Raw genomic sequence first — 24396 nt, forward strand, 5'->3', positions numbered from 1 at the left:
TTCCCCTGCTGGCTCCCAAAGCCTAGGCCCAGGTAGGTTGCTCAGGTTGAGTCTGCGCCCCTGCTCTCCTGCCATGCATAGAACCTGACCGTGGCCTCTCTCCTGATCTTGGGTGCAGCAGATGGCGCGAGGCATGGAGCCCAGCTGGCATGCAAGTGGCTCTGGAGAGAGGCAATGGCCTCGTGGGATGGCCTGTTCTGGGCAGAGTGCTGGGCCAGGGATGGGGCTGGAGGGGTCACGGCAATGTCAGGAACTCCTGACCTTGGCCCTGAAGGGTGCAAGGGACTCAGTTCCACCCCTACCCTGATGATAATATGGGGTGAATGCATCCTACCCGTGGTCACTAGAAGGTCCATGGATTCAATGTAAACACTTATGTATTTTTTTACAAGTAAAGCATTAAAATCAAGTTTTAAGGAAAGGGAAGCTATAGGAAAGCAATGTAAACGCAATAGCTTAAAAATTAAAGTAGTAGAAGATAAACTCAAGAAGAACAAAGGAGAGATGGATGAGAAGGATTAGAAAGGGTTAGAAACAACGTGGAAATGGTGGGGTGCTGAGCTGTGTTCCCCTCTCACCACTCCCCATGGTGGGTGACTGGGTTTTTCTCTTCTTTGGGTGGTACTGGTCAGTATCTGGCCGAAAAGCTGTGCCGGTCTCCAGTTCTCACATCACAGGATTGGTGGCCTCCGATTTTCACAGTGGCCTTAGTTTTCTTATGTGTAAAATGGCCATAATAAGATCTACTTTCTGGGTTTGTCGAGGGGCATTTATTGAAGAGATAATGGTTGTCTAGTGCTTAGAAGGGTACATGGTACTCGGAGGTGCTTTTGCACTGGACTGAAACTCCCCAAGAGCTGGGACTGTGTCGTCTTGTCTACCCCCCGCCCCCAGCTCTGGTGTCTGACACAGTCCCTGGCACACAGGAGGTACCCCAGGGTTAGTTATTTACCAAACGTGGAATACCTTAAAGATCCCCGCAGGTTTAGAAGGAGAAGCCCTGGATTGGAAAACAGAGAAAGGTGGCGGGATGTGGAGAGGGTCTAGCACCTTGACTTTGGGCGCTGGTGAGTTCATCAATCAGCTCACCAAACGAGTTACAGAACAAAAAATGTACAAAAGAAGGTGGAGGGGCTTCACGTTCCTCATATTGGGCTTGGGATTGCTCTATATTTGGACGATGACTCTTGTCTGAGGGTTAATCCTCTTTGTCGAGTCATCTAGCCAGGGGATTAAGTGCTTTAAACTCCAAGCCTCACCGGCTCTGACAGTGTGAGCTTTGTGCTGCCAAGGCCCAGGGCTTCCAGGGGTCAATTTCTATTGATTCAACACACAAGGCTCCTTTGTCCCTGTGTATTCCCAGCCCCTTACTACTGGGGAGGGGAGGCCACTTATTTCCTGTGGCAGATGTGTGATCAGAACCTCTCTTTCCAGCTTGGAGTTCTTCCCTCTGCTCTTTGATAGTCTCCAGTGATGGGTTCGGGGAAAGAAGTTGGACTGGAGGAGCAAAACGGAGACTCAGTGGGAGTGCCCCGGGGCTGATGATAATTCCACGGCTGTTCTGGGGAAAGTCTGCAGTCTGTCTGTGAAAAGTCCAGCCTACTCCCTTGAGGCTATTTAGAAACACCCCCAAAGGGGCCAAGTCCCCCAATTATTTTCTGGATTTGGGTGCTCAGCCTAAGATTCACATTCTCGAATGGGAGAAATCTGTGTGGCCCAGCTGGGGTCACATGCCCCTGCCTGAGGCCACCCCCACTATGAGTCTTGGAGGGGTTCCTTCATGGGAAGTGGGGGACTTGTTAGTAAAAGGAGACATGCTTGCTGGGTGGGCAAAGCCCACAGAGTTCACCATAGGCACTGAGCTGGCTTTCCTTGCTGAAGCAAAGATTACAAAGTGTTAGCTTTCTTGGTGAGCGTGAAAGACTTTTTTAGTCTGGCTGTCTCTCCATCTTTTCTTCATTTTTTAAGGAGTTCCAGTTTGCATAACCCTGTCCTTGCATGCCTTAACCTTGTATTTTAAGAATTAAAATATGCAAAATTCAAAGATTGAGTCCCCACTCTCCTTAAAACCCTTTCGCATCGATTTATTCAGCAAATATTTATCCACTGCCCACTGTGCTAGGCATTGACGTTAGTGGTAAGTAAAGATGACCTGGTCCTTGCCCTCAGAATTGCGAGCTTGTGCATGACTGGGAGACCTGTAAGCAGGTATTGCTGCCCATCACGGGTACCAACTTTGGTTAAAGAAAGCAGTGTGTTGTCGAATTAAATTGATGAGTTTGTTCTGCCAAAGAACATGACTTTGCATTCTTCCTGTGCACAGAATGTCTTGGAAGCTGAAGAGTAAAACATCTTGGGACTAAACTGCCTGCTACTCTGTTCTCTCAAAACTGGGAGCATGTGGGTGGCTTTCATTTGCCGGCTGTGAATGAGAACTGGCACCCTGGGCTGCTCTGTTGTGTGTGGTGTGTTTGAACGCTGGACAGCATATTGCTTTGCTATTATCAGGTTATTTGTATAATCCCAGCAGCTGGCAATTGTGAAATAATATAATATTCAAAAGAAACATCCAGAGATATTTGCTTAGAGAGAATGAAAATAGGCAGAGAATGACGTGTGTTGTGCAAGGCCATGCAGAATGTCAGATGAGTGCACTTCACAAAGGCAGGCTTGTTCCTTGGGTAGAATTCCCCATGGAGCATCCCCTCCTCAAAGTTCAGAGAGGGGTCATGCATTCTGGAAGGGAAGCCTGTCGCATTTTTCTGACAGAGCTGGAAAAATGGCCTCAGCTCTTGGGATCTGGCCAGGCTTGTGTCAGTAGGGAGCTCATAAGCACCCTTGTGGCTTTGCGCTCAAGGTCAACACCAGTGCACAGAGTTAGAAGAACATAGAGCTACACCTTTCTCTCCTTCTGTTTTATGTTCCATGATGGTTAGAATGCAGGCTCTGAATTCAGATTATTGGAATAGAAGTGCATACTAAATGTGCTCAAATGTTCCATGCCTCATTTTCTTTATCTGTAAAACAAAGGTAATATTAATAGTGCTCTGTATCATACAGTTGCTGAGATAAATAAATAGCAATAATATAGTGTCCAGCCAAATGTTGGCCAGTGTATTAGTTAGCTATTATTTCATAATACTAATGCTGCATAACAGACAGCCCCAGATATCTCAGTGGCTCCCACAGTGGACATTCTTTATCTCACTCATGAGTTTTGCAGTCAACTGGAAAGATTCTTCTTCATGTTGTAAGTCAGGCTCAGGTCTGCTCCACATGTCTTTTATCCAGCTACTGGGCTGCTACTAGGGACATGTTCCTCTCACAGTAAATGACGAGAGGCCACGTAGGATGCTCAAGTGTACTCGCACATTTAAAGCCTCTGTGTACATCATGCTTGCTAACATTCATTGCCCAAGTTCAATCACATGGCCAACCCAACATCAGTGAGTTGGAAGTATATTCTTCTCACAATGGGAAAGATTTCAGTGTTACATGGCCAGGAATGTGGATTATAATCCTATTACATGGGGGGAGAAAAACTGGAAATGATCATTCGATCTATCAAAGCAAGTTAACTATGTCACAAGGTGGGACTTTTCTCTTGTCTGAGAATGAACATTCAGAGTGTAAATCTGAAAATAAGAAGACTTAGGCACTCTGCTTTTTAAAGTGAGCCACAAATAACAGGGGTCCTTCATGAATTTCCAAGAAGTAAAAACACTGGCCTTAGAACCCTCAACTCTAAGCTCCCAGGTCCGTATAAGGATACAGATGGAAAGGGAGATGAGAATCTTTGGAATCTTGGCCTACAGAAAGTACTTGCTTGAGGTGAAAGACTTTTCACTCCCTGTAGAGTCAAATGAAGGGACTACCAGAGACTCCCTTGTGTAGACTGAGGATGCTTTAAAGGAGGGGCATGGTGGCATCTTGTACCTGACTGTTTGCTGACCTGCAAGCCCGCAGACATTCCCTGTTCCTGTGATACTAATAGAATGAACTGGACTATGGGAGGGAGCTGTTTGCAGGGCTTGACACATACCCTGGAGTTTTGGGATATGAAGATGTAGAACCTGGTGCCTGCCCTGGTCTGGAAATTTTGACAGTAAGAAGAGGCTTAATGGAGCATTCTGTACCATCAGGGAAAGATGGATGGCAGTACAGTGCCAAAAGAAGAAATTTTTTTTTTTGCTCCATTCATTGAGAGCTTAGGAAAGGGCACAAAGCTCCCTAGGAGGAAGCAGAAAGCATAGGGAAGGAACAGGAGCCCAGGGCTGTTCAAGCAGTGGTGGGTCATGACAGGGGGCCAACTACCTGATGCAATGGCTGGATGCATGGATAGCTGGCTGGTCTGGAGAGGCGCTTCTCTGAGAGGTTTCTCAGCTAGCACTGGAGGGGACCAAAGTGGGGCTGAACACGGCTCCAGAAAACTGCATATGCAGAAACCACTAGCTTCCAAGGGGCCAGTCTAAACCAGAGCAGTTCCAGGGAGGGACGTCAGCATCAGCATCACCAGCATCGTCTTCAGCAGCAGCAGCAGCAGCAGCTTCATTGTTGCTGTTGCACATCACATTCATTCCAGGTTGAATGAAAAAAGATCCATCTACTTCTTTCCTCCACTTCTGGCTCCTCTCATAGCTCCTTTGCTCCTCCCTTCAGCTCTGTTTGGTGGCCTCACACATCTTATGCGCTGGGTGATGAGCTCTCTCTGTGCAGGAGGCCAGGCCTGGGGGCGTGGGCATGCAGGCTGATCCGCTTGGGGCTCCAGCTTTTCCTTCTAATCCTCAGCTTCTGTCTGGCCGGCAGCAGATGGAATCCTCTGCAGGATGCTCGGCCAACTTGCTCCACTTTTTAGACTAAGGCGGGGTCCAGACTACATACAGAAAATGCTGGCACAGAGCAAAGTGCTACCAGGAGCATAGCGTTGGCATTTCTAAGGGAACAAGTTTTTCCCAGGGATAAGAGCCATCTTTGAGAAGATACATCTTTTTCCAATCTGACAATCCCTCCGCTTTCAGGGAGGGATTAAATGGCTAAAGTGGATGAGGAAAGAAGGCGAGCGGTACCTAAGGTACCCTGTCCTTTGAGATGCAAGTACAGAGCCACGGTGAGCAATTCACTTGTTCTCCTGGTTCCATCTGGGCTACTTGGTGACCTGCCTGAATTGCGCAAGTGACAAATTTCCCTCCTGGCTCTGGCTGTTATAAACTAATACACTACACAAATTATGACTTATTCTAAGACTTGGATTTGCAAGGGAATTTGAAATTACCCAAATTTACTGGTGCAATTAGTGAGTATTTAAAACCAAAACACTAGGGGAAGGGCTGGGAAATGACATTTTTTTGAAGAAACTGCCAGGGCTCGTAATGTGCAGTGAAGGGCTGAAAGCCTGTGACAGAGTAAACCTTCAATCTTGATGTTTGTTTCTAGCATTTTATTTGCCTTCTAGAGTTGCCCATAATTCTCCAGTGGAATCTCTTTCTGCCTGTGTTTTTCATGCCTATTATATTCTCTCATAATTTCACCATTATATATATATTAATAGTTGCCTCTTGTGCATCCCCTGCTGGGAACTGGCCTGCAACCCAGTTTATATATATTTTATATATATTTTTTGTGCTTGCTGAAGATGGAGTCAGCAGCTGGGTGAACAAAATAGGGGACCCACTTACTGGAAGGGAAGAGAGAGGAGTTGGCTGAAAAATGGAAGCACATGAGAGCCGAATAGGAGCTCTCTTGCACCCTATGCGTCCTCATTCCCATAGGGGGATCCGTTCCTCTACGCCACTCCCTCCCCTTCTGCACCCACCTCAAGAAAGCAACTATTTGTGTTAATCCTATTTTAAATGTAACATTTGCCCATTGATTCCAGGAGTCTGACTACACAGACTTTGTGCCCAGTATCTGCTCTACCGTCTCCGTTTGGCAAACTCCCATTGTGTCGGGTCCTAGAAACACATCTCACCAGTGTATTTCCCATTAGGCCAGGGATGCCGTGGATGCAGGCGAGACAAGAAGAGAGCTCGATTCAGTGCACGTGTTTACCAAACATATCTTTTCTCCTTCTTCCAAGACTTAAGTTCAGGCCACTCACAGATGGGGTCCCCAGACATCCTCCTGGGGCATCATGTGGGAACGCAGGGGTGCCTGGGGTTAATCTCCCCGTCAGAGTCATTTTGAACTGCTCAGCTTTCTCCTGCTGGGCTGACGCTGCTCCATCCTTATGCCCTGTGAGCCTCTGGGGCGCCAGTCGCCTGCCGGTGTGCTCATGCCAGCCCACTTGCAGCAGAGCCGGCGCCTCCAGTCCTGGCTCCCTCTCTGTTCTTTCCGCTGCTTTTCTGGTTGCTTGTTTTGTCTCTCTGAGTCATTTCACAAAATTGGATGTCCCAGTTAAGATACTTAGCATCTGGGGCTCGTCTTCTCCAACCTTTTGTCTGTTCTTCATCCCGTACTTTCCAACAGATGTATTGAAGTAAGAGCTTGACAGTGTGGGNACTTGCTGTAGAGCCGGCGCCTCCAGTCCTGGCTCCCTCTCTGTTCTTTCCGCTGCTTTTCTGGTTGCTTGTTTTGTCTCTCTGAGTCATTTCACAAAATTGGATGTCCCAGTTAAGATACTTAGCATCTGGGGCTCGTCTTCTCCAACCTTTTGTCTGTTCTTCATCCCGTACTTTCCAACAGATGTATTGAAGTAAGAGCTTGACAGTGTGGGAGGACTATAAACCAGAGACCCTGCGTTTGTTTACCAGGAATAACCTAGAAAGCTCAGAGCCATGCAGTATTTACTCATGGACCCCCGTGCACACTGTGCTATTTGGGGGCATCACTAGGAGTGATTTGCATTTGTCAAATGCCAGTTACTTGCCTACCATTTTCTAAGGAGGGGACCTTGTTTGCTCTTTCCAACAAATTCCTGCAAGGTAGGAAGTGTTATCCCCACCTTGCAGAGAAGCTACATTGCTCATCTGAAGGCTCACGGTCAGTGTGTGGTTGTGATCCTTTGGACTCCTCGCCCAGTGCTATTTTCTCTTCTTAGGCACGTCTCCTCTGAAGGCCTCCAGAGACAAGCAAGGAGAGAATAATTGGGAACAGGCTGTATTGGCCGGGAACAAGCAACCTCCAGGGGAGGTGGTTTTGACCTCTGAGCGTATTTGTTCTCTGTCTCCTGCAAGTCTATAAGTTACCGCTTTACCCAGAAATCACCTGGGCCTTGTAAGGACTGTTGCCCCACGAGGGGCCCAGAAGATGTGCATAGGGAAAATGGGGTGCATCGTATTGCTTTGGATGCCACCCATTGCAACGCGGTCATCTTTGCCAGTTCAGAGGGGACCCTGTAAATCCTTGGGAGATAATTTGTCTGTGTAACCTTGTGCCCCTCCTTATGGGGAAATCACCCTGGGCCAACACCAGGGTGGGCAAATTGTGTTTTGGCTTTCTGGTGCTGCTTTGCTATTCTTCTCTTACCACATTCATTAAGTTATCAAAATGTTATTTATTAACATTTACATGAAACCTCCCAGTTTCAGGGCCCATCTGTTCTTGCTATTTATTCCCTCAGGGAAGTCACGAATCTGTCATTTGTGATTTTACAGTTTTTTGTATCCACAGTGCCAATGGTGTTTCCTCTGCGAGGCTCTGATGCACGACTGTGCGTGCGGGCCTCTTGGGGGGACTGTGAAGCTGATGTACCCACTTCCTCAGGGAACGAGAAGCCCTCTCCTGAGTGCCAGGCACATCGGCCATGTCCTGGTGGGAAAACGTACATTCTTCCCTCACAAAACAGACTTTTCAGGCCCACAGGAGGATTAGGGACCTCTTCTAAGTCATGCAACAGCTTTCCGATGGTCAGAGATACAAAAATTATCTGTTCTTGAAAGGAGAGCACATTAGTTTTCTGGGGATGCCAAACAATTAGGCGGCTTAAACCACAGAATTTTGTTCTCACATTTCTGGAGGCTGGAAGTGCAAGATCAAAGTGACACCAGGTTGGTTTCCTCTGATGCCTCTCTCCTTGGCTTGCAGATGGCGGCCTGTCGACCCTTCTTTACATCATCATCCCTCTGTGTGCGCACAACCCTGGTGTCTCTTTGTGTGTCCTCTTCTCTTTGTATAAGGACATCTGTTAGATTGGGTTGGGGGCCTCCCTAAGCGCCTCATGGAACCCAATCACCTGTTTAAATGCTCTGTCTCCAAATACAGTCACACTCTGAGGCTCTGGTTCGGGGGAGGGTAGGACTTCAACATATAAATTCTGAGGGGACACAATTCAGCCCATAATGGAGAGGGAATGAGTGAGAATTTAAGCATTTGATGCACTTCTGTTCTGTGCCATGCACTATACTTGTGGCTTCACATGCATTGGCTGATTTATTGAAACAGATCCTACAGATCATCCGTTGTGCAGTCAGTGAAAGGGGTGAAGGGGAAGCTGGACATTGAACACCAGGGCGTAAAGAGCAGAGTGGTAAAATAATACCACCTTTTTTAAAAATATATTTTATTGATTATACCATTGCAGGTGTTCTATTCCCCGCCCTTCATTCCCCTCCACCTGCACATTCCCTCCCCCACCACTCTCCCCCCCTTAGTTTATAACCACGTGTCTCAAGTTCTTTAGATTCTATATTTCCCCCACTATTCTTGCCCTCCCCCCTATCTATTTTCTACCTGCCATCTATGCTATTTTCTGTGCCTTCTCCCCCCTTCTCCTCCCTCCCACCCCCCTGTTTCTAACCCTCCATGTGTTCTTCATTTCTATGGTTCCACTCCTGATCTAGCTGTCCTCTTGGTTTGCTTTTGTTTTAGGTGTGGTTGTTAATAACTGTGTGTTTGCTGTCCTTTCACTGTTCATATTTTTCATCATCTCTTTCTTATATAAGTCCCTTTAGCATTTCATATAATAAGGGCTTGGTGATGATGAACTCCTTGAACTTGACCTTATCTGAGAAGCACTTTATCTGTCCTTCCATTCTAAATGAAAGTTTTGCTGGATAAAGCAATCTTGGCTGTAGGTCTTTGGATTTCATGACTTGGAATACTTCTTTCCAGCCCCTTCTTGCCTGTAAGGTCTCTTTTGAGAAATCCGCTGACAGTCTGATGGGTACTCCTTTGTAGGTGACTGTCCCCTTATCCCTTGCTGCTTCTAGGATTCTCTCCTTCATTTTAGTCTTGGCTAATGTAATTATGATGTGCCTTGGTGTGTTCCTTCTTGGGTCCAACTTCTTTGGCACTCTCTGAGCTTCCTGGATTTCCTGGAAGTCTATTTCCTTTGCCAGACTGGGGAAGTTCTCCTTTATTATTTGTTCAAATACGTTTTCCACTCGTGGCTGTTTCTTTCCCCCTTCTGGTACCCCTATAATCCGGATGTTGGAACGTTTAAAGATGTCCTGGAGGTTCCTAAGCCTCTCCTCATTTTTTTGAATTCTCATTTCTTCATTCCTTTCTGGTGGGATGTTTTGTTCTTCCTTCTGGTCCATTCCATTGATTTGAGTCCCAGTTTCCTTTCCATCACTATTGGTTTCCTGTGCATCTCCCTTCATTTCAATTAGTTTAGCCTTCATATGTTCCTCTAATTTGTGACTATGTTCCTCTAATTTGTGACTATAATCTACCAGTTCTGTGAGCATCCTGATAAATAGTGTCTTGAATTGTGCTTCTGAGAGGCTGGCAATTTCTCGGTCGCTTAGAGTTATTGGCTCTGGGACTTTGAGTTCTTCTTGTGCCATCTTTCGGGTTGTTCGTGCCTGTTCCATAGCAGGATCAGAGCCCTAAAGTGTTCACTAGAGCAGGGCAACTCAGTCTCTGGGTTGTGACGTTGTATGTGGGGGCGGGGTCAAAGAGGGACAATGGCTTCCTGTCTGCCGCCTGTCGCTGCAGCCCTGGCGCCGCAGCCACCACTGTCACCAGGCCCACAAGTTTCGTCCCACTGCACGCGAGTGTGCCACCGCCGTCAGCCCTCCACCACTGGGTTCGCCCCCTGGGGCCTGTGTGGTCCGTCTCACTGTGCACGAATTTGCAATCGCGGTCAGTCTGCCCCACACCCCAACTGGTTCCGGGCTGCCTGCGCACCTAGGTCGGGGGATCTGTCCTGCCCGACCGAGCTCCGCTGCTGGCTCCGCCTCTCTTACCATCCCCGTTGAATGGTTCGTAGTTGTCGGACTTCCATATAATTCCTTTTTCTGGTCTTTGGGTGTGTCCTGGTTCTCCAAACCTTTGTTGTGTTCAAACTTGGTTGTGGGAGAAGGCACAGTGTTTCCACCTATGCCTCCATCTTGGCGGAAGTCAAATAATACCACCTTAAAGAGAGAAAAGGGCCCTGAATACCACACTCGAATATAACTGAATTGAATATATTAATAATGATGATGATGATAATAATAACTGACATTAGTTGAATACCTACTTTTGGCTGGACCTGTGTTCTAAGTGCTTTAAATGTATTTTTAATAGTCACAATTCTAAATAAAGAACACATCTAACACCCCTAAGAGGTGTTGGTCAGCTGAGTGTGCATAAAGAAAAGAACTTCTTTGAATGCCATGTTACCAGTCCCTTCCAAACCTGCCTGAGAGAGAGCATTCTAGCCAAGGGACTCAGGTATGCCGGTTCCCTTGACAAGGCTGTGCCTCCAACCGGAAAAGACACTGGTGCTCGGGCTGCCTGTCACCACCAAACCCAATAAGCAATGCCAGCAACTGAATCTTTATGGGCACTTTATTCAGATGGCTGGGGATCTGAGAAGATGGCAGGTTCATACCCTAACAGACCATCTTGTCTTCTCTTTCCTGGCCAGACTTTTTATAACAGAGTTGGAGGGGGTGAGGGGGAATAAACAAGGTGCAGTGAAGGCTTTGAGATTAAGAAGCTGCAACATTCCTGTCCTGGGCAGTTAGCTGTTCCCAGGGCTGGGTGGTGGTCTGTCTCTCCCTGGAACACAAAGGCCGGATGCCTCCAACTTGTCCCCAGGCGGTAATTTCTAGCAGAGCCCCAAGAGGTCGGCTGTTTTCCCAAGAGCCAGGATGGACCTTATCTGTAGTTTCTGAAACAAAAGCTTCAACATACACATTACTTGCTAGACTTATAACTTTTTACCTTAAGCTAAAATTTTCCAAGTCTTGAGTCCCCTAGCATGCCCACGTCAGGCTTGAGGGCTGCAGGCTCTGGGCTGGAGCCCGGGAGCAGGTGACTCATCTGCCTCTGTTTGCTCCAGTAGGTGCTCGGCAGCATCCTTCCAAGTGTGGGTGGGCTTCTTGTGCTGGTCTGCCTGTTGGGAGAAGGGGTGCTGGTCACTCCAAAATGGGATTCTCTCTTACAGCTAGATTCCTCCTTGCAGATAAGCCAAGTGGCCTTCTGGTTGATCGTCAGCCTAGAAGAGTTGGGTAATGGGACCTGATTTAGAGTGAGAGCCAGACCTTGCGCCTAGTTGGTTCCCTGTGGCTGCTGCAAGTTGCCACAGACTTAGTGCCTTAAGAGAACCTGCATTTATTGTTTTACAGTTCTGGCGATCCGAGCTCAAATAAGTCTCGCTGGGCTAAAAATCAAGTGTCGGCAGGGCTGCACTCCATCTGGAGGGAACCTGTTCTTTGCCTTGTCCAGTTGGTTGAGGCCACCTGCATCCCTAGGCTTGTGGCCCTGTTCTCCATCTTCAAAACCAGCCGCTTAGCATTTTCCATTTCTCTCTGACTCTGACCCTCCCAGCCTTCTTCTTTTAGTTGTGGGGATCCTTCAGGTAACCCAGTGTAATCTTCCCATCTCGAGATTCTTAACTTAGTCGTGCCTGCAGGCCTTGTAAAATAACAGAGTCACAGGTTCCAGGAATTAGGACACGGGCATCTTTGGGAGGCTGTTATTCAGCGGGCCACAATAATCCTCCCTGAGGTAAGGTGTACCCTTTTGGTCAGCGGGCCACCGTAGTTACACTGAAGCTTAACGTTGGCTGCACACTTAAAAAATTTTTTTTGATCCTCACCCGAGGACATGCTTACTGATTTTTGAGAGAAGGGAAGGGAGGGAGAGAGATGGAGAGAGAAACTATGATCAGTTGTCTCTTGTACATTCTCAGACCGGGGACCAAACCCACAATTCAGCCATGTGCCCTGACTGGGAATCAAACCTGCGATATTTTGGTTCACGGGACGATGCTGCAGCCCGGTGAGGCGCACCGGCCAGGGCTACACACTCTAATTTTTGAAGTTGATCTTCCTCCACTTGGTGAGGCGAGGAGGAAGGTGTTGTTGCTCTGTGTGAAAAGCAAGGAAGCTCAGCATCACAAAGGCTGAGTAGTTGTCTGGGGATGGAGCGCATTCTGGCCAGCAGCCCTGATAGTGTCATTCTTCCTTCCTTTCCCATTGCTCTCTCTGCTCCAAAAGCTAACATTTCTTGGTCACTGGTGCCACTCTGAATTTGGTTTTATCATAAATCTTAATCAGCATATCAGGTTACAAACCGCCTCACGAAGGAAACATCTCTTATTACACTATTCACTTATGAATGCAGTCATTCATTCTTTTTATCACCTACGGAGGGCCCTTTCTTTGGTTAGTGCTGTGGGAAATAGAGAGACGTTTAAGGCCTGGCTGTTGTTGTCAAAGGGTTTCCAGTTGAGCAGTTCATTCTGGTCATTTGTCCTATAGGCCACATAGCATGGGCTTTGGAATCGAAACACATGGACTCTAATGCTAGATCCATCAATCACTAGCTGTGTGATGGTGGGTAAGTTGCTTAACCTCTCTGAGCTTGCCTCACTTCCTCTTTCTAGGCAATGGGATAATGACTATGTGTACCCTGGAGTGTCCTTGTGAATGTCAATGTCCGGCTCTGAGCTAGACACGTGGTAGATGCTTGTGAGGTATTTTCTACCCTTCTTGTCCTGGATGCTAGCTTTATCTTGAGAGAAAAGGAAAAAAGTGTAGATAAGATGATGTGGGGAGTGTTGGAAATGAATTTAGGCATTTCTGGGAAGTTCTAACTGAGTGGCAGAGACCAGGCTGGAAACAGATGCATTGTGCCCTTGGTGTGACCGTTGCAGAACCAGCTCATTAGGCTACGCCCGATGTTTGAGGATGCAGAGAAAGCATTCTGTTCTCTGGACCCACATGCCCTCAGCCCTGGCCAACAGCTCTTGTTGCATCCTCTGGCAGAAAAGCTCAATAGGTGTTTAGAAAGCAGATTATCCACCTAGTCCTCCTTTGGCGGGTGGGGGGAGAGGGAGAAGCCCTTTTTATGGGACAAATAGCTGCTTGAGTGACAGAGACAAGAAATACCCCAGAGGTATAACAGACACAGCTTAGGCCCAGGGGCAGCCCATAACGGTGTTTGATTGGGTAGGGAGCTGAGATGCCAGTGGGGAGTTGGGGTGGATGGAAAGGAAGGGGCAGTAAGGCATTTGGTCTAATCATTCCACTGGGCTCTGCCACGGTGCTTTTATAAGCCAAGTTCAGATTTTAACTCCTGCATATCGAGGCGCAGAAGTAGTCCCAGGGGTTTATCGAGATTTCTGTGTTAACTCTGCCAGCCTTAGCAGATTCAGAAGTAGTTCTTTGAGCTCTTCTTTTCCTCGTTGTAAGCCTTAAAATGACACGTATCTTATAGACTGTAAGGAGTCTTGGGAGGAGGGAGTGAATGATGACATTTGGAGCTCTGCAGAGAAAAGCACCCCCCAGGTATTCGAGCATATTCCACCGGAAGAAGAGGAGCCCGTACCTGTGAGTACTTACCTTCCTCAGGTTCCTCCCAAGGGGCTCAAATCCAGCCTGAGGTTGGGCAGATCCTGCCTTTCCATTCTCTCTGGAAAAATCACATCGCCAGCCCTACTCTGTCATCTGGCAGGGATCCTCGGCCCCCTTCCAGGAGCTGTTTTCATCTTCTCCCACCAGTGAGTCATCCTCAGAGGCTGTTCTTTGAGAAGGTGGGATGGGAGAGCAGGAGGAGGTGTCAGAACGCGAAAGCTGTTCTGTTCCTTCCCTGAAAACTAACTTTGCAGCTTGTAAGTGGTGATTTTTTTTTGTTATGGTTGTTTTTTTTTCTGCACGAAACCAGAACCAGTGTGGGAACCAGGTAGTTAATGAGTGACCCCGGGCCTGGAACCCCCACCTACTCATCACCTGATTGTTATGGTCCTTACATGGTCATGTGTGAGTCTTTTGTCCTGCCGATTTTGAACAGGGGCACAACCATCATAGTGACAGTGTATGTGAGATCCTCGGGGTCAAGTCATTTCAGAGACATTTAATAGGCATGACATATACAGCAATGAGTATGTTGAGGGTCTTAGGCCTTTGATACTCAGAGTAATTGACAAAATAAATGCAGTAATTCCTCCTCATGTGCAGGGGATACATTCCAAGACCTGAAACTGAGCGTGGTACCAAACCCTAAATATACGATGTTTTTTCCCTATGTATACATACCTATGATCAAGTTTAATTTATAAATTAGGTACAGTAAGAGATTAACAATGATAACTAATAGTAAAACAGAACAATCATGGCCATATACTGTACTAAAATTGTATGCATGGCTTTGGGGCCTTTATTAAGTAAAATAAGGGTTGCTGGTTGACAAGGGTTAAATCCTCTTACTGGACTACTCCCTTAAAAGTTAGGGGCCACTCGGACACAAGCACCGTGGCACCTCGACGGTCGATCTGGCCAGTGAGATGGCTACCAATGAGTGACCAGCGAGGCGCGTCACAATGTGGGAGGCAGAGGAGAGGCAGAAGAGAAAAGTGCTATGCATGGAGCCCTAGTGGACGAAACCACTTCAGATGCAGGCAGGGGACAAGAAGCCCATGGGGGACAAGAAGCCCCTGAGGGAGGTTACGATATCACTCACAATTTTCAGGTAGAGAAGCTGAAGGTCAGAAGAGTTAAGTGAGTGGCCCGCAGTGACACGCAGAGTAGGTGGTGACAGCGGGATTGGGCATTTTCTCCCACGTCCTGTGCATGCAGCACAGACTTGATTTTAGGGCTGATGAGCCAGGAAAGGGCAGCCTTTCCTCTTGGGTCAAATGCACCCGTGAGCACGGGGCTCTGACTCTAGAGGAAAACCAGTAACATTGAAGCACCACGCCCCTGTGCCACTGCGCTCAGGCAGTAGGTGTGGGAACTTCCCCCGCACACACACCCATTTTTTTCTCTTTTTTTGAGGTTGTCTACTGAAATGCCTGGGAATAGACAATTTCTTAAGATAGTCTGTTCTGGAGGGAGTGTTAAATTATTCAGACACAGTCACGAACTGAATGTCTCCAGCAGTCTGAACTTCCTCCTTGAACCTGCAGATGGCAATTTGCCGGGCCCCCTCGAGGGTCTGCAAAGGACGCCCGGCCCGGGGGCAGGAGGCAAGGCTTTTATCTATTGCCCAGTGGGCGAGTGCTTGCTGGCTGCTCTCTGCAGCCTGCAAATACATGCCCTACTCTTTCGAGTCCCTGGGCAAGGCTTGGCACCATGGCAACCAGACCCTGGCCAGAGCTTCTTTGGGTTCCTCTTTTCTACCTCCCTGTGGGTGTCCCTTGTTCTCCCAGGTTTGTGTTTCACTGGAAGCTGGGATGACTGCAGTGAGCTTCCCTGCGGATCCTACCTGGGGGCTTGCCTTTCTCTGAGCTCCGAAAGGTCCTCAAGTGCCTCAGGGCTTTTTGTGAAGTGAGGCACTTCTTAACATGGAACTCCCCTCATGCCTCTCTGTCACTTCCTTTTCGTCACTCATCCTCCCGTCCTCCAGGAACATCTTTGCCTCCTCTGATGAGAACATTGCTGCAAGAGGTCATTCAGATTTGCTCTGACCCTAGACCCTTCCTGAAGAAATACCTGGAGGGCTGAATTCAGAGCATATCTGTTATTAAAGATGAAGATAACCAATTATAATGTATAGAGCTCCTCAGAATCATGCTTTGAGCATCCTTGGGCAGTGGCCATGCTCGTCTTCCCTGTCTGTTCCAGTTTTAGTATATGTGCTGCTCTCAGCATTTTATATACATATTTTCTATTCCAAAGGTCTGGTGATTCTCCCAGAGAAGCAGAACAAAAACGTCCCCTCCACGCCCAGGTGTATGCCTCTCCTGAGTTCTCACGCACTTCTGGCTGGAGCCAACCCCGGGCTAGCACTGCCTCGTTTGTGCTGCTCCTGTCTGTTCTCTTGACCTCCTCCAACAAGAGTCGGAGACCACGGCTGATGTTCATCTTGCCTTTCTCCCCTGACCTTCCTGAACTAACCAGACTAGGTTTGGGGCACGCACCAGATATTTCTGTGCCTCCACACACCCTCGGCTGCCAGAGTGTGCGTGCGCTTGTCCTCAGCAAGTGTCTGACTTGCCTCGGTGACTGCTGGTCACCTCCGTGTTGAGCACAACAGGATGGATTCCTCAGTCATTGTAGCCTTGCTGGTTGTTGACCAACATGCAGACATAGGTCTCTCTGCTCCCTTAATGGCCACAGGCACCAAACAAAAGCCCACAGAGCCTTAGATGAACATATGTTAACGCTAAGATTCCGCACACTTCCCCCAACTTTTCTTAAAAATAGAGCTGTTATGGTGATGGAAGCTGGAAGTGCTGTAAGTATTAGGGTGGTACTTTTTGTACCTAAAGAGTAGCAAGAATCACAGTGTTTCTTTTCTTTCCTTCTTTTTTTTTTTTTTTGTCTTCACCTGAGGGCATGCTCGTTTATTTTTACAGAAAGGGATAAGGAGGTTTGATGCAAAAGGATGACATACAAATTTGTGAAGCATCCTATATTTTTAAGAAAATGCTAAGAGGCAATTTTATTATGTTAAAATCCTTTTTAATGGATAATTGCTGGGTGACTTTTTAAAAAAAAAGATTTTTATTTATGTGTTTATATTTTGAGAGCGCAGAAGGAAGGGAGAAAGAGAGAGAGAGAGAAACATCCTTGTGAGCAACATGGATTGGTTGCCTTTTACATGCACCCTGACTGGGGACCAAACCCACAGCCTAGGCATGTGCCCTGACTGGGAATTGAACTTGTGACTTTTTGGTTTGTGGGACAACACCCAACCAAATGAGCCACACCAGCCAGGGCCATAGTGTTTTGTAAACCCCACTCCTGGAATTGGTGACCTTTTGAAAAATAGTGGGGGTTTTCTGTACCCTATTTCCAAAAGAATTTATTTTAGCACCTCTGCACTGAGACTCAAGAAACTGCAATTTTGGTAGATTTTGTAGAGGATTCTGACGTACAGCTTAAGTGTGGAACTGCTGGTGCAGAATTAGGTATTCTAGTGACAACCTGAAGCTTTGTGACATCTTTTGCTGGTTCCATCTAGGGTCTTTTGCAGACTGGGGACATGCTCTTCTTCACGGAGACCTGACATTTTCAGGAGCATCTTTGTAGTTTGGTGTCCCACGCCTAGTCCTCATCCCTGTGAGGGGTGGGTCCATGTGTCGCCCAGTCAGGTGCACCGGCAGGTCCCAGCACAGACAAGGTAAAGGCAAAATGTATCCATCGTAGGGACCATACGGTTCATTCTAGAATGGTATTTCGTTCAACTCTTATTCCAATCTCATTAACTATGAGACCAGGTCCGATAGAATTAAGTTTAGGATACATGGTGTCCTTACTTTATCACAGCCCACAACTTGGATATTGGTGTGACTCTTCCTTTACATGGTTTCTTAGGTGAAAGCAACACACATATGCTGCCTTCTAATAGTAGATGAGGCTTCTCTTCCTTGCACGTCAGGCAGGGACAGTGGTTGGGAGTTCCCAACAGGCAGTGCCACCCGGGGGCAGCCTGGGTTGGCACTGAGGCTACAGGACCACTTAGTTGGGACGTTGCTCTGGGCATTCTGACTCGGATGAGAGGTTCTCAAATAGGGCTCTCCATCAGGATCACTTGGAGAAGGCATGTTGAAATTCAGGTGCCTGGGTCTTATTAGAGGTGATTCACTATGTCTGAGACAGCCCAGAGTCCTTTCAAATATACTCTCAGATGATTCTAATGCACACCCAGGCTTGGTGACTGTGGAAACAGGTTGCCATTAAAGTCCCCTCTGTCTCAAGATTCTGGGAATTCTACCTTCTGTGGTGGGACAGAGAGTCACTGTCTTCCCTGTCCTGTGTTCCTTAAAAAAAAAAAAAACAGTGTTCTGTTCATGGGGGCAGTGATGACTGGTCCAACATTGTATATATTTCATTCTTGGAGAAGGGAGAGTATTGAGCCGCTTCAAAATGTCTGGTTGCACGTTCTCTTTGTGATGAAAAGTGTTATTTACTCCGAGAGTACTTCTTGGTGGTGCCGGCAGACCACACACCTCCCACTTGATTGAAGACGCAAAATGCTTATACACCTGCAGAAGCTAGCTGGAGGGATCAACACGAAACTCTCGGCTGATATATTTATTTTAGGGAATGGAAGGGTAAACACAGGAATGAGGTGGTTTGGGGAATGTAGCTTGTTTCAGTACACTTTTCCTCGGCATGCTTCAAGCAGAAAAAAAAAAACCTCATTCAGAGTCTTTGGCGGTCAGTGTATACTTTCTGACCATGGTGAATACACTGCTCAATAGCTCTCTCGTTCCTAACTTGAAGCTTTCATGGATTTAAAAAAAAAAAAAAGCATCAGCTCTTTCTTTCCCAAATGGATGGATGCTGGTGATAAATAATGAAAAAATGTCAAATGCTAGAAAAATGGCATGCAATGTTTCCTTCCCCCTCACTATAAGCCTTTCTTAATAATTGATGCACACAGCTTGTCTAATGGCAAAGGGTCTCTCCATAGGGAGACGTAACGTGGACCAGACTGAGAGAGGCTTTCTGAGCCCGTGGCCAGCTCCGAGGCATTGACCATAAACCCCCTGCTTCTCAGCAGAGGGCTGTCTTTCAGGCAGAGGCACAGTGGAGAGAGGGGGCGCTTTTCTCCATTTTTCTCCCTTTATTCCCTGACGCGGAGCCTTCTTTGGCAGCCGGCCTGTTTCTCGTTTTTTAAACTGGGAAGCCACTGTAATTAACTGAAGCCTATTTCTGCTGTGTTAATTAATGTGTGCATACAGGAGGTTACTGATTTCCCTTAAGCTGTGATGAATAGGATGGGCTCTCGTGGAAGTCACCTAGAGCTTCAGCAGATGTAGCAACTGCCTTTGGGAAACATTCACACTGAATAGCAACACACAGCTAATTCCGCTTGATAAAGTCTACCAGGGTGTAGGGACTAAAGAGTGGTCCTCAGATTCTTCTAGGCTCTTTGTGGGGATTTGAGGATGATGAGCAGAGTAGAAGGGGCCTGTTTACAGAAATCACTCAGACCTGGGTCTTCACGCCGCTGAATGAGTGCTATAAAGTACATTGTCAATAGTTCACAAGACTAGCTTTGTATCATGATTTCTGAGTGCAGAGATTTTGGGTGCCTGGGGTTTGGAGCTGGTGGGAGTACCAGGCTGGTGGCGTAGATGGTCTTGAATGTCTGGGCCAGGCTGCCACTGCAGCAACTCTGGCAGCAGCCCAGGCCTGCGCAATAGACTGCAGTTAATGTCAGACGATTTCGACTCCCCCGGTCTGCTGGTTTGGGTCATGTGTCAAGTTGGCAGCTAATTTTCCCAGGGCATTCGCTTGGAGTGGGACTCAGAGGCTGTGCCTGAGTCATAAAGCACATAGATTCGGCTGCAATGGCCACCATCCCTCCCGGTGATGCACGTAGGTCGCTGCGGCTTTGGTGAGAGCCATCTTTCTCTCCTGAAAAACCCTGTGCTTAACCCACTCAGACCAGTGCTGCTTTTTGTGCTCTCTCTTCTATTGCCACTCTGACAGAACCTGTGAATGAACAATGTTCCAGGGAGTGCTTGGCTGTTTATGAGTCTGTGTAGCTTCCTGGATTGAAAACTGAGACGGCAGAAGGTACCATGGCCCCCTTGAGCAGCCCCCTCTCTGAATCATCTCTGCACAGTACCAGTCTGATCGGACCCCTCTTTTGCTTTAAAATCTTCAGCAATGAGGAAACCTGTGTGGGGGTGTGGTAGAAATACTGGTGATCATGATTGGGGTGATGGTTAAATGTCCCAACTCATCAAACTGCGCATTAACATGGCGTCGTTGTGACGGGCGCAATGCATTCTGTGGGCATTGCAGCCTGATACGGTAAAGAAGGAGCAGGGGAGAGTCTGAATTTCCTCATCGGGCATTCAGAGCTGGGCACTGGTGCCACAAAGATAGGAGACACAGCTCAGCCTCTCCAGGTCACACGGAGCAAGCCTAGTCCCTCCCCTCACAGAGCATGGCTGTCCCCAGCGAATCTTTTCTTGTTTTTTCCTGTGACACAAGGGAGCTTCAGAGTAGAGGGAAAGGAGGGGAGGCATGAGCGGGCGGGAGGGCCTGGAAATAAGATTCCCAAAGCTTCTATTTTGTGCCTCCTTCCAGTAAGTCTCCTGCCCTCCCTCCAACAAATAGAAGCAGGAGGACCGAGCAGTTAAGAGTTCAGACTCTGCAGACAGTCTGTCCCAGCCCTAGTCCATGTTAGCTGTGTGGCTTCAGGCAATTTACTAAGCTTCTCTGTACATTGGTTGCATATCTGTAAGACAGTGAGGATAATAATTGTTTCCACCCCAGAAGATGAAGTGGGTTAATATACATGAAGCACCAAAGATGGTAGGTACCCGGCCCAAAGTAAAGGTTATATAAGTATTGCTATTTTGATAGTTATTATTGCTCACCACATATACTGAGATGATTAAGAGGCCTCTTTGAAGGGGCATTTTGTTCTAGTGAAGAAGTGCCGACAGCTGGCAGTTGAGCAAATCAATACCAAGACGATACCACACTGTGATAACTGCTATGAAAGGCCATCCTCCTTTCCTTCAGATTCCCATTAAATAGTGTTCTTCATTAGATGGGATCCAGCATGCATTGAGCTGCTGCTGGCCATCTCAGGCAGTTTATAGCGTTGGGAGGAGACCACGGAGGAGATTTTAATTCAGGGCAAATGGAGTCGTACTGTAGTGATAACGGAAGAGAAGCTTTTTCTAAAATAGCTCTCCAAATCTCTGACGTTTCTATGCAGCTCATTAAAAGACGGCCCAGGCCGCTCCTGAGTTGGTCAGTCCTTCAGCACAGAGCCATTTGTGCCCCTCGGTGTCTCCACTGTAGGATTCAGCATGAGTTGAATACACTGAGCAGAAGGAAGGTGAGCTGAGACCCAGCAGTGTCTCCATCTGGAGGTGGCAGAGACCTTTCCCACCCTGTAGTTCAAAAAAAGATGACAAGGGGCAGTGGATTTCCAGGAAGTTCTTTGTGTGCACTGCGTCAGAGAAAGTGAGGATAACACGGGATAGGGTCCCTCAGAGCACGGATGTACAGAGTCCCCTCTATCGGCCTTACAGCTACGTTGCTATATGGGTGCGCGCTTCAGATGCATGAGTATGTAGTGCATTGTTCTAGCATGAAGGGAGCAAGTCTGGAAAAGAGTAACTTTCCAATAAAGTATTTGCATTATCAAAAGTAGCAAGATCTGCTCCCCGAATAAACAACACATCAGTGACGTGTCAGTGAAATTCCATATTACTGACATGTCACAAGCTGATGTGTTGGGTGTTTTAAGCAGAGGAAAGAGAATGAACATTTTCTTATTTCCTAGTAAGTGCTGACATTTTATGTGCAGGATCTGATTTGCTTCTCACCTTATCCCTGTGATGAAGGTGATAATTATCTCCACTTGATAGAGGAGGAATCTAAGATTTAGAAAATTTAAGCCATTTGCTCAGGGTCATGTCACTAGGAAATAGAGGTCAGGATAATACAAAAATCTCATCCGACTCCAGAGACCAGGAATTTCCACTCACTTTTCCAACAGATGATGGGCATTTTGGCATGTCGCTTTCATGTTCAAGAGTTTTAGGAGGCTTAATTTAACAGGACTTTGGACAAGTCTGTGCTACAGAGATAAATAAGATACATTCTTCAAGTCTCTCTTAGGCATTATGAGTTTACAATGTTGTGAATGTTAAGTGTTTTAGATACTTCATAAAAGATGAAAGTAGACACAGTATCTTCTTAACAATGTCAGCAATTAAATAAGTCCCGATGGGATTGCAGCTATAATTTTTTTGACCCCGGGCACTTATCCAGGGTGTTAAGCGAGTTGTGAAAATAAGACATGTTGAAATGATGAGCAAATGAAAATGTCAAGATTTTCAAAGGCCAGGAGGAAAATTCAATTTGTGCTTCATCCTGTCCTTGGCAAATAGTCAGTTTCCTCCCCCTCTGTTTTTCTGTTAATCACAAGCGAATGTCTTCTTTACTTCTTTGATCGGTTCGCTCATTGACATTCATACAGCTTTGGGACTGGGGCTCTCATTTCCTTTGTCATCTTGACGAATGTCTGGGCCATTACACAGCAAAATGATTGTGAAGAGCAATAAAAGTGATTCAACAGTGGAACTGAGTCTATGGGGAAGGCTAGATGACATCTTATAAGCAAGGAAACAACCTATAATGAAATCTGCAATGTGGTGTGAAGAGTTTTGGAGGACTGTGCCTCAAAGTCTTGACCTACAACAAGTCTGATTTTTAAAAAGATTTTATTTATCTTTAGAGGGGAAGGGAAGGAGCGAGGGAGAGAAATATCAATGTATGGTTGCCTCTCATGCATCCCCTGCTGGGAACTGGCCTGCAACCCAGGCATGTGCCCTGACTGGGAATTGAACCGTGATCCTTTGGTTCGCAGGCCTGCGCTCAATCTATTGAGCTACACCAGCCAGGGCTAACAAGTCTGATCTTAACCTGGATATTAAAACTGGATGTAAGTGTACCAACTGAGGTGGAGAACCCAATCAGCTGTATATACAGTTCCTATCTAATTACTATTCATGAAGTGTGTATATAATTAAGGCAAAAATATTTTTCTGGCCAGTTGCTTTGATTCTCCACTGGATTGTTCACCAGTTCACAACAGAAAATGAAATTGTAGTACCTGGGTAGTTCAAGTGAAGGCCAACCGCCCACGGTTATCTAGGTAATTTAATCCCAATTTGTGTGCAACTAGGATTATATGGTGATCATAGCTATTTGTCAGCTAATTTTCAGCCTTCAGCTCTCATCTCGAGGGCCACCTCCTTAGAGAAGACTTTTTTTGAGGATGAGCTAAAGTCCTTGGTAAGTTACTACAAATGATGCCTTCTTTGCTTTTATACGATTACATATTTGTAGTCTCTCTCTCACCTGGAATAGGGACTCCATAAGTGCAAGATCTGTAGCAACCCTCTCCAGCCTTGTCACAGTGCCTGGCACACAGTAGGTACTCAATAGAGGCTGTTGAATGAGTAAACATTAAGCAATAGTACAGATCTTAGGGCACTTGGCTATACAGATGAATGACAATTTTCTGTGACGATTTCCAAACTTGACAGTTCTGTGTTCTCTGGGCCTGGTTTGTGGTTCCTGTATAGCAGAACTGTGGGTTTCCCCCCTTCATAGATGGCGTCTTTAAAGGTGATAGAGACAGGGCAGGAACATTTAGAGGAACACCCTAAAATGAAAAACCCAAAGAGGTACTCCCGTCCTCTACCATCAGAACAGGCAGCTGGACTTGTTTATCCCACTGTGACTCAGTGCTGGCCCATCTTACCTGATGCCCTTGTGATCAGTGGCACGAATGTGACAGGTGGCCAAGCCTGGCCTTGGCACCGTGTGGTGGCTCAGAATAACCAAAGCCGAGTGGCCTCCAAGAGACTCAAGTTCATGAATGTGGCCCGAAGAGTATCAGCAATGCTATCATTATCAGTGGAGACTCTTGAGATAGGAACATGTAGTTTTTGAGCTTTTTGACATACCTTCTGTTCAGTTATTCACGTACTGTATACACTCAACAAACATTAAATGAGCACTGACTATGTGTCTGCCACAATGCAAGGCACTAAATTTAGGGCAGAACCTGAAGTAAAGCCGGTGTTTCACCACCCAGCGATTAGATGGGTGGTCTTGTGTCTTGAGAGGTTTCTAAAAGAAAAGCACTTGAACTGATCCTTGCTTTAAATCAGTCGTAGGAGAAACAACCTTCTGTTTTATACAAGCCTGTTCTCCTAATTGAGTTTATTTTGAAGTGTCAGTATGTTTTCAATTTGAATGTATTTTTAAAATCAGCACTCCGGTCATAAAGGTGGTTCTAGACAGTCTTACATTTGAGATGTGTAAGTATTCAAAATGAAAGAAGAAAGTGCAGCCCTGGCTGATGTGGCTCAGTGGATTGAGCACCAGATGCGAAGCAAAGGGTTGTCAGTTCGATTCCCAGTCAGGGCACATGCCTGGGTTGCAGGCCAGGTCCCCAGTAGGGGGCGCATGAGGGGCAACTGCACATGGGTGTTTCTCTCCCTCTCTTTCTTCCTCCCTTGCCCTCTCTCTAAAAATTAATAAATAAAGTCTTAAAAAAAAAAACAGCACGGGCTCTGAGTCACATTTC

The 24396-nt window shown here is 46.8% G+C and overlaps 1 protein-coding gene, 1 long non-coding RNA gene and 1 other non-coding gene across 4 annotated transcripts in view; 1 reads left to right on the plus strand and 2 right to left on the minus strand.

Annotated features, from left to right (window-relative positions):
* Positions 1 to 24396, plus strand: part of SV2B (synaptic vesicle glycoprotein 2B) — a 91958-nt gene that overhangs the window by 7650 nt on the left and 59912 nt on the right. The gene's annotated exons all lie outside the window — the stretch shown is intronic.
* Positions 10915 to 22813, minus strand: LOC118991997 (uncharacterized). The gene is made up of 3 exons (XR_005067518.1): positions 22803 to 22813; positions 17646 to 17650; positions 10915 to 11050 (listed from the first exon to the last, which is right to left on the minus strand). It is a non-coding gene; the product is annotated as an uncharacterized LOC118991997 (long non-coding RNA).
* On the minus strand, positions 15858 to 15962 carry LOC118992114 (U6 spliceosomal RNA). Its single transcript, XR_005067558.1, has one exon. It is a non-coding gene; the product is annotated as a U6 spliceosomal RNA (small nuclear RNA).

This window comes from Sturnira hondurensis, unplaced genomic scaffold (assembly GCF_014824575.4).
Source record: "Sturnira hondurensis isolate 20B ecotype Veracruz unplaced genomic scaffold, ASM1482457v3 Scaffold0007865, whole genome shotgun sequence".
In the NCBI taxonomy this organism is placed as follows: Eukaryota; Metazoa; Chordata; class Mammalia; order Chiroptera; family Phyllostomidae; genus Sturnira; species Sturnira hondurensis.